We start from the raw sequence: 11,111 nt of genomic DNA on the forward strand, positions 1-11,111 counted from the left end.
ACTAAAGCCCGTTGTGCACTTTGCTGCAGGTGGTGTCCTTTTAAATGAACATGATTAAATACTAATTACATGCAGCCTGATTGATTTATATTCTCCTTCAATTAAACTCTGCACCTGGTCATTTGTTAGCAGTTGGTTTTCAGACACTGATATTGATAATTAGACTTCAACTACTAATAAACAAATGCTGCATCTCTTAAAAAAAAAATGCTGCATTTCTGGCAATGCCCTACGAGGGAATGAGCAGCCTTGGCGGAGGACTGCGCTCTCTGAGTGCTTGTCTACTTGTAAATGTTGTACAATTAAAGTGAAATATTGTAAATGTTACCAAAATGTACAATAATATCGTTATATCAGAGTTTAGATTGATTTTGTAGTTCAACAAAAGTTCAGATTTAAGTTCAGATTCTAAGTTTTTTATTTCCTCCCTTGTTGCTGCAGTCTCTGAAGGAGGTGAAGGATAAGGTGGAGGCCGGATATCGGATGGAGGCTCCGGAGGATTGTCCGCCCGGCGTTTACCCCCTGATGAGGCTTTGCTGGGAGCAGGAGCCTCGCAGGAGACCCGGATTCTCCAAACTGAAGGAGAAACTGGAACGAGAGATGAGCAAACTGAGCCCTGAGTGTCGGGAAGGACTCGGTTCTGGTTCTGGATGCTGAGCGTGAGTTTTTAACTTACGGTGACAGAAGCAGGATTCCAGCTTCCACTTCCAGCTGGACTCGGTTCGTGAAGGAGATGGGATCTCATTGCTTTCTGGAACCATGAATCTTCTAAAGTCTTTTTTGGTCTAAACTGAACACCACCGATAAGTTCACATTTATGGTTTTGAGTTAAATGTCACAACAACTGTTTATCGATTATAATGCAACTTGGTTCAGATATTCCTTTTCCTCAGATGATGAATCTTAGTGACTTAAGTCACTTTTGACTTCCCTTTTAGCAGCACCGACAAGTTCACATCTATGGTTTTGAGCGAAGCCCTGCAACAGCTGTTGGATGGATTGCAATTAAACCAGGTGCAGACATTCATGTTCCTCAGTGGATGAATCTCAGTTACTAAAGTAAGCTGTTTTAGCGCCACCAGCAGGTTCACATTTATGTTTTTGAGCAAAATGCAGCAATCACTATGGGATGGATCACAATAGAACTTGGTACAGACATTCATGTTCCTCAGAGGATGAATCTCAATGACTTAAGAGACTCTTGACTTCAGTTCTAATGCACAACAGGTTCATATTTATGGTCTTAGGTGAAATGCAGTAACAGCTATTGAACGGATTGCAATGAAACTTGGTACAGACGTTGGTGCTCCTTGAGGATGAATCTCAGTAACTTAAGTGACTATTTTAGCACCACCAACTGGTTAATGTTTATGCCTTTGAATGAAATGCAGCCATTACTGTGGGATGGATCGCAATGGAGCTTGGTACAGACATTCATGTTCCTCAGAGGATGAATCTCACTGACTTAAGAGACTCTTGACTTCAGTTCTAATGTACAGCAGGTTCATATTTATGGTTTTAATGGAAAAACAGCAACAACAAGCTTCCTGTTGTCTTCACTTAGGGGGCACCCAAAAAATATTGTTTCTTTGTCTGAAAAAAATCCCCAAATTCTGCAAAAAATCCCCAAATTTCAGAAAATTTGCAAAATTTTCAGAAAGAAAATTCCAATAATTCCTGAAAAGTTTCCCTTAAAAGTTTTATTTTTTTATAAATCCCCCAAATTTGGCAAGAAAATTCTTGTAAATATTTTCAAAAAATGAGTAAAAATCTTCCAAAAAAAATCCTAAAAATATCGAAAGTGATTACATATATATCAGTAAAACTTCTAATATTTTCTTTAAGAACATTCACAGAAAAGTCAACAAAATCCAGTGACATTCACTGGATTTTGGTTGATTTTTTTTTGTGAATGTTCTTATGAAACATTTTTAACATTTCTTTTTTTCCACCAAAAAATGTTCAAAGATTTCCCAAAAATGTTGAAAATGTGGACATCAGAAGTTTCACTGCGAAATTTTTTTTTTCTCCACATTTTTAAACTTTAAAATGGGTCAGTTTTGACCCGCAGAACGACACAAGGGTTAAATGACTCAGATTAAATGCAAAAAATCCACAACATTTACATTACTTTTGAGTCATTGTTATAAAATCTGCAATTGAAAGCAACTTTGAGCAACTTTGCTGAACTTTACAGTGACTGTTAATGTAAATAGTGAAATTTGTTGATCCCACCCTTCAGTTAAGCAAACAAGTGGATTAAAACCATAATGATGAAAATTTCTTTTGACAAATCTGTTCAGCTGTTTCAGAATTTTCATGTTTATTTATAATTTTATGGGGCTTTTTCAAATTGTGTTGTTTCTGCTTTCAGAATTTAAATATTGTGTGTTGAAATATGCAGCAACACAAGTAAAAATTAAAAATATGCAAATTACCGAGAATTTTGTTGCTGAATTAAATAATTTCTAAACTAAAGAAAATCAAATTATAACAAGTTCATTTTTAAATGTTTTGTCAGCTTGTTCATGTTTTTATGATTACAGTATTTTGGTACATAACACGCAAAAAACTCATTGGTCATTGATTTTTTTTCATGGGATTTCTTGACTGGAACAACAAACATCACTGGTTTTATCTTTAAACAGCATCTTTGACATGATTATGAGCGACAATAGGATGAAGAAATGACTTGGAAAAACTGTATATTCTCCTGAAAATGTTATATTTTGAGCTCAGTCAGTCTGGAAAGAGGAAATGTTTCTTATGTATGAATATGGTATGATCAGAAATTACAGTAAGAAAAGGTTATTTAAATTTGTGTCCAATAAAGATTCAAAAAAGATCAATATTTCTAAAGACAGTTAGAGAAAATGGCACCAAACAGTATTTAGTTTGTGCCTTGTTGAACTTTAGGAGGGTTTGACCTCCATTTTCTGCTGGTTAATCTTCCTAAAACAAAGTATCTTTTTGACATTTATGAACACCAGAGGTCAAAGACGATCGTGTGGATTCATCTTTATTTTTTTTAGAAACCACTCCTGATGCTGGTCTTTTGCCACTTGGTCCACCGGTCGGAATGTTTGGTGAAGACTTTGATTCAATTCATTCCAATTTCATTTCTTTCTCAAATCTGTGGTAAATACAGCATTTATTACTACTTTCTCTTCCGTCTTTATTGGGATTTTAAGATTATAAAAGTGCCTTTGTGTTATCCTCCAGCCTCCTGGGACTTCTTGGGCTTTTTGCAGGTACAGAGTGTTTTGTGTTTTCCTAATCTGTCGAGAAACATTTTGGATTTTCTATTTATTACATTTCACAGAAGGTCAGCAGCTTTTTTGGAGAAACGCAATTAAATGTTGTTTTTTGTTGTTATGCTAAACATTTGCCCTTTAAATCTCACCACAAAAATGAAGCCTTTCTTTTGGGTTGTTCTCACAAAACCAAATTAAAGATGTCATTTGATTTAAGTCTAGGTAAGCCTGGTATTTGTCAGATTCCCAGATTCCCAGTGGACGGAGACCAAATTGAGTCTTGATCCTCTGTCTCTTGTTACCATACAGCGAGTGGCGGTCCTCAACGATTTCTTCAATCTGCTCCGTGTTTTTCTGAAGCGCTCTAATTGGATGAGCCGCAATTTTGTGCGCAAGGATTTATAAAGGCACCAAATGTTAAACAAAAACAGCAGAGGATGAGTTTTACAGTATTCAGTGAAGGTTTTTCTGAATATCAGCAGATCTCTCGGTGCTCTAATGTGTGTGCAGTCATGTAAGGACATCAGGATAGTGCCCATATGTTCGGGGGAGTTTCCTCACAGGGTCTAATACCTTCTAAGGTGCACTTTTTAACTACTTAGCAAACAGCTAATCTCCTGAAGCAGTGACACGTCTTGACAGACCGTCAGCTGTTGCTTTTAGCGGTTTCTAAATAGAGGACAGTCAATGACAGAGGCTATCATTGACTGTCATTGCAGCTGTTTAACCTAAAAAAACGCTTTGTTGGGCTGCTGGTAAATGTATTATCGTATATAATAGGGAGAACAACAGGGTTCATCCAAACTCTCAAAAAAGAGGCACAAATACAGCAGTTTTCACAGTGAACAGAAACTGAAAAATTCATTTTCATTGGACAGTAAACACAGGTTTTGTAGGTTTAAACCAATATAAGAAATATGGTTAATGTTGAATTAACTTATTTATTTCCTAGCATTTAAATTCAAGTTTGATTCAAAATAAAATTTTTGTTGTTGTGATTAAATTAAATTGGCTTAACTTAATTTTTGTTCACATTGAGCGTAAAATTTCAGGATTTCTGCCTAATAAACTTACCTGGACAATTTCAGAAAGTTCAGATTGTGCAGAAGACCAGTAGGCTGAAGCATGGTGGTGGCAGCATCATGATATGAAGCATGGTGGAAGCATCATGACATGAAGCATGGTGGTGGAAGCGTCATGATGTGAAGCATGGTGGTGGAAGCATCATGATGTGAAGCATGGTGGTGGTAGCATCATGATGTGAAGCATGGTGGTGGCAGCATCATGATGTGAAGCATGGTGGTGGCAGCATCATGATGTGAAGCACAGTGGTGGCAGCATCATGATGTGAAGCATGGTGGTGGCAGCATCATGATGTGAAGCATGGTGGTGGCAGCATCATGATGTGAAGCATGGTGGTGGCAGCATCATGATGTGAAGCACGGTGGTGGCAGCATCATGATGTGAAGCATGGTGGTGGCAGCATCATGATGTGAAGCATGGAGGTGGCAACATCATGATATGAAGCATGATGGTGGCAGCATCATAATATAAAGCATCGTGGTGGCAGCATCGTGATATGAAGCAAGGTGGCAGCATCATGATATGAAGCATGGTGGTGGTAGCATCATGATGTGAAGCATGGTGGTGGAAGCATCATGATGTGAAGCATGGTGGTGGAAGCGTCATGATGTGAAGCATGGTGGTGGTAGCATCATGATGTGAAGCATGGTGGTGGAAGCGTCATGATGTGCAGCATGGTGGTGGTAGCATCATGATGTGAAGCATGGTGGTGGAAGCGTCATGATGTGAAGCATGGTGGTGGAAGCGTCATGATGTGAAGCATGGTGGTGGTAGCATCATGATGTGAAGCATGGTGGTGGCAGCATCATGATGTGAAGCACGGTGGTGGTAGCATCATGATGTGAAGCACGGTGGTGGTAGCATCATGATGTGAAGCACGGTGGTGGTAGCGTCATGATGTGAAGCATGGTGGTGGCAGCATCATGATGTGAAGCACGGTGGTGGTAGCATCATGATGTGAAGCACGGTGGTGGTAGCATCATGATGTGAAGCACGGTGGTGGCAGCGTCATGATGTGAAGCATGGTGGTGGTAGCATCATGATGTGAAACATGGTGGTGGAAGCGTCATGATGTGAAGCATGATGGTGGAAGCATCATGATGTGAAACATGGTGGTGGAAGCATCATTACATGAAGGTGAGTGTATTTTTTTATTGATTTACTTTGCTGAGTCTTTTTTTTGGTAAATTCTTGTCAAAAAGCCAAGTTAAATAGACAATGATTCCGTGTTGAACAGAATAGTTTTTACAGGCCGTGTAGATTTCGATGTGGATGTCAAAGAATCTGAGAGAATCTTTAGAATCTGGACTGATGCTTGTTAGCTTTACGTCAATGATAGCCTTTGTCTGCTGAGATGGCAAAACACCAAACATCTCTGTTTAGCGTAGACATGCTAACGAGCTTTCTACGGATGCCTTCACCTGACTGTAGCGTGCGTCAGCATGAAAAGAGAAGATTCGTCCTGACCTGAGGGCTTTCAGGCTTTTGCCTTGGTGCGGTTTAAGTAGATTGCGATCAGTTTGGGAGGTCTGAGGTCAGAACCAGACATGCTGCTGTGTGTACAGTCTTAAAGACTTCCTGCTGGGCGTGCAGCTGTAATTCAATTATGAAAATAAGGTTAAGAGCAGCCGTCCGAATCTGACAGCAGAGGTGGTTGTTGACAAGATGACTGACTGACTTCTGTCTCCAAATGGGAAAAACAACAGGCACTGGTGGAATGATTCTTTCATTCTGAAAGAGTTTTTATTGAGTTTTTTTTTTTTATTTGGAAACGATGGAATGAGTCGTATGGAACAAGCAGTTTCTAGTACTAGTTTCTCAATAAGATCAATATCTAAAAACATATAAATATGATACTTTAAGCTGTGTGTCTGCTCCCTTTGCTTAAGAGCAGGGGAGTCAAACTCATCTTAGTTCAGGGCCACATTCAGCCCAATTTGATCTTAAGTGGGCCGGACCAGTTAAATTACGGCATATTAACCCATGAAACTCCAAATTTTTCCTTTGCTTTCGTGCAAAAAACTACGTTCTTCAAATGTTCGCATTTAATGAAGAAAACATTATGAACAACCTGAAGTTTCTTCAGAAAAATAAATTCAATTTCAGCAATAATATGCCTCAGTTCATCATTTACACATTACAACTTACAGATCACAGAGTGTCGACAAAGACACACAACATTTAGTCATGATCAAAACAACAGTTGGATAACAAAAGACAAAAAACATCAAAAAATGAGACACAATATGACAAAAATGGGACACAAAATGACAACAAGAACAAAACGACAAAAAATTAGACAAACAAGATGAAACAAAACAGAAAAGAGCCAAAAAATTGGGCAGAAAAAACGACAAAAACAAGAAACAAAACAACAAAAACATGAGACAAACGATAAAAGTCAGACAAAAAACAACAAAAACAACACGAAATATTTCAAAAATGAGACACAAAGCGACAAAAGAACAAAGAGCAATATAATATTTCACTTTGTGATAAAAAAAAAACTTGCTTAGAAATTATTTTAAATTTATAGTCTGCAGTCAGTGTCTTCTCTGTAATATTTACTCTTTACAAAATCATCCCACTGGCCGGATTGGACCCTCTGGAGGGCCGGTTTTGGCCCGCGGGCCGCATGTTTGAGACCCCTGCTTAAGAGCGAGTGATTACAGATGATTTGTATTAGAATTCAACTGAATTTCCAACACTCTTCTCAGCCACAACATTAAACCTCCTGCCTACACTGTAAAAAAAACAACAAAAAAAAAAACAATGAGATTCAGCAGAAAGACAAGAAAACCTGGCAGCACAGATTCCAGAAAAAAGTGAAATAACTGAAGAATACTGTAATGTTCAAAGACTAAAGATGAGGGTGAATATCTGTAAAATAATAGCATTTTTAGCTGATCCAAATACAGTAAAAACAGTATAGTTTTAGCAAAAAAAATTTCAATGTAAGAGCATTTCTGGGTCCATTCCATTGTTACATTTAATATTGTAGGTTCTTGGCCAGACAGTTACAAGATGCTAACTTGGGATTTGAAAACCTTAATGAGCATTTCACTTATTGCTTCATTCAATGTTTTATCGACCAAATGATTAATCAGTAATGTAAATAATGCAGCTCTAATTTTATGCTGCTGCCTTACAACAAACCAAACAATTCCAGTAATAATGATGCAACTTTAGGCAGGAGAAGTTTATTTGTAGACCACTTTCAAACAAGATAATTTAACGTGCTTTACACAAAACAAAGATAGCATCAAGACAAAGGTGTCATGGGTTTTGTTTGCTAGTTTTGGTTGATTTTTGTGATTCTCTCCAGATTCTTTCTTTGTTATTTCCTGTATTTTCACTGTTTGTGCTTGCTTTTTCTGTTTTATTTTGAAATTGCCTGTCTTTGCATATCGCTTGTGTTTTTACTTTTCTTCTTTCTTCCTCTTTTCCCCTCCTTTTCTGGTGGAAAGTTGACTAACTGACTTTTTCGCATAGGGCAAGATGGGATCTACAGCAGTTTTCCTTCAATAACTGAAATCATCATGTAAAAACTGCATTTAGTTTTTTGCATTTAAATTAGTTTGATGATCTGAAACATGTAAAGGTGACAAATGAAAGATTTCTGTAGGGGGGCAAACACTTTTTCGTGGCACCGTATTTTCTGTTAGTTCCATTTAAACATCAGATCTCTGGTGTGTGTCCAACTAATAGCAAATAAGAAAGAGTTTTCTGGCAATCCAGTGCACATACATGGTGCATACAAACAAAAAACTGCCTTTGTTGCGCTTTTTTTGACAGAAAGTAGACCTGAGATCTGGTTCATAATGTAAACGTTGGTAGATTGGTAGCTGAGGGGGCAGTTACTTTTTCACATAGGGCAAGATGGGATCTACAATTGAAATCATCAATTAAAAACTACATGTTGTATTTTGCATTAAAATTAGTTTGATGATATAAAACATGTAAAGGTGACAAATGGAAGATTTCTGTAGGGGGGCAAATACTTTTTTGTGGCACCATGTTTTCTATTAGTTCCGTTTAAATGTCAGATCTCTGGTCCGTGTAGAACTAAACCCAACAACAGCCAAATAAAAGAGTTTTCTGTGAGCCTGACAGACATCTTTACAGTCACGAGTCCACCCCCTCCCCTCCACCTCACCCTTTCCCTCCCGTTTCCTCCCCCGCTAAGCTGACACTGCGCATTTACACGTTAGCTGCTTTTACCTCTAATAGGATCAGGGGGACTTACATTGTCATCTGATAAAACTAAGCAGCTTGAAAGCTACACTGCTCCCTCTTAACCAATTTATGCTCAATTAGGGCAACAGAGAAACTGTGGAAGGACAAAAATGTCTTAACAAAATCATGAGGGGGTGAATGAGCACCTTAAACTATCGCTGCAGTGGAAGCTTGTTGGCAGCGAGAGTCACTTTACAGCACACTGGGGAAAGGAAGTTTTCCCTCTGTGGGAATAATAACTCATAATAATAATAATAATAGATACACAGTTCAAGATAAGAAATTAGAAGTTTTCACTGCTCCATACCACTACTGACAACACAATAATTGGACAAAAAGTATACAGTTAGGCACAGAATAAGCAATTCATGTATACAATCATGCATGAAAACATTGAAAACATAAATATACATCCACACATACATTACAAAAGCATTTTGTACTTAATGTATAGCATATAAGTAAAGCCAGTAGAACCAAAAACAAACGTCAAGAGCATCAACTTAGAACAAATGCATAAAACATAAAAGTCAGAAGTTCAGAGATGCTAAATATAACTTGATTTTATTGTATTTTTTAAAAAAATGAAATACCTGAAACCAAAGTTGTACTCAGCTTTCATTCATTCACTTTGCTTAAATTCTACGAATAACTAATCAAATCTTTATGCTTCATTTAAATATGTCATTAAAGTGCTAGAATCTCAATATTTTAACCTTCGTGTCGTCCTGTGGGTCAATATTGACCCGTTTTAAATTTTGAAAATGTGCAAACAAATATATATTCTCACAGTGAAACTTCTGATGTCCACATCTTTAACATTTTTGGGAAATCTTTGAACATTTTTTGGTGGAAAAAAGAAATGTTAAAAATGTTTCTTAAGAACATTCACAAAAAAATCTTGATTTTTTGTGAATGTTCTTAAAGAAAATAAAAGTTTTACTGATAAATATGTAATCATTTTAGATATTTTTAGGATTTTTTTGGAAGATTTTTACTCATTTTTTGAAAATATTTACAAGAATTAGTTTAGGTTGTCTGAAAAAAAATCCAAAAATTCAGCAAAAAAAATTCCCACAAATTTCTGAAAATTTGCAAAACCTTCAGGAAGAAAATTCCAATAATTCCTTAAAAAATTCCCTTAAAAGTTTTATTTAAAAAAAAAAACAAAAAAAAAAACACTTCCCCAAATGTGGCAAGAAAATTCCTGTAAATATTTTCCAAAAAATGAGTAAAAATCTTCCCAAAAAATCCTAAAAATATCTAAAGTGATTCCATATATATCAGTAAAACTTCTAATATTCTCTTAAGAACATTCACATAAAAATCAACTTTGATAGATTTTTTTCTTCCAAATGTTCTTAAAGAAAATATTTGCACTTTTACTGATATATATGTAGTCACTTTAGATATTTTTAGGATTTTTTGGGAATATTCACAATTTTTAAAATTATTTTTTAAATTTTTATTTATTTTGCCAAATTTGGGGATTTTTCTAAAAATATAACTTTTAAGGGAAACTTTTAAGGAATTTTTGGAATTTTCTTCCTGAAGATTTTGCAAATTTCTTTTATAAATTTGGGGATTTTTTTGCAGAACTTTGGGATTTTTTTCGGACAAGGGAACAATATTATTTGGTCCCCGTAAATGAGGACAACAGGAGGGTTAAGCGGAAAATTTTTGAACTTTTTGTGCTCTAAAAATAAACTTTGAGATGACAACGTTCTGACTTTGTTTGAGTCGGCATCACAATGTTCAGGAGTTTACCACCATCACCACATCATATTTCTTATTTCTTTGAAGACAAAGTTTTAAATCCAATGTTGAAATCCCTCCAGTTAAAGGCTTTGAAATCCTGTGCAGCTATAATGAGAGGTTTATGAGGATGCTGCAAGAACGTTCAGTGTTTTCACAGTGACGGCAGGTCTTCATGCTATTAATTAGCCTTTAATGGAACAGAACCATCTGCCACCACTATAATGAAAGTTTCTCTAAGAGCGATTAACCTCCTAACCCGGCTGCCCTAATCTGACCCATGTCACAGTTTTAATGTCATATACAGTCTGTGTATGATCTGTTTCTTAAATATATCAATTTTAAGAGAATTTTTCGCAGATGTAGCAACCTTTCTTGTGAAATTATGGTAAAATACTGGCAGCTAATTCACTAATAAGCAGTATGATATGAAGTTCACTGTTTAATATGGTGACTGGACTTATTAATAATAATAATAATAATAATAATAGTAATAATAATAATAATAATAATAATAATAATAATAATAATAATAATAATAATAATAATAATAATAATAATAATAATAATAATAATAATAAAATTATTATTATTATTATTATTATTATTATTATTATTATTATTATTATTATTATTATTATTATTATTATTATTATTATTATTATTATGCCAGGAAAAATATGTTAAAAAATGTTGGAATACTGGAATGTACAAAACAGTGACAATATCATCAAATATCTTTAAATGAACTGGATTCTTTAGCAGAAATCTATTGCCGTGTTG

Source organism: Amphiprion ocellaris, unplaced genomic scaffold (genome assembly GCF_022539595.1).
Source record: "Amphiprion ocellaris isolate individual 3 ecotype Okinawa unplaced genomic scaffold, ASM2253959v1 Aocel_unscaffolded133, whole genome shotgun sequence".
In the NCBI taxonomy this organism is placed as follows: Eukaryota; Metazoa; Chordata; class Actinopteri; family Pomacentridae; genus Amphiprion; species Amphiprion ocellaris.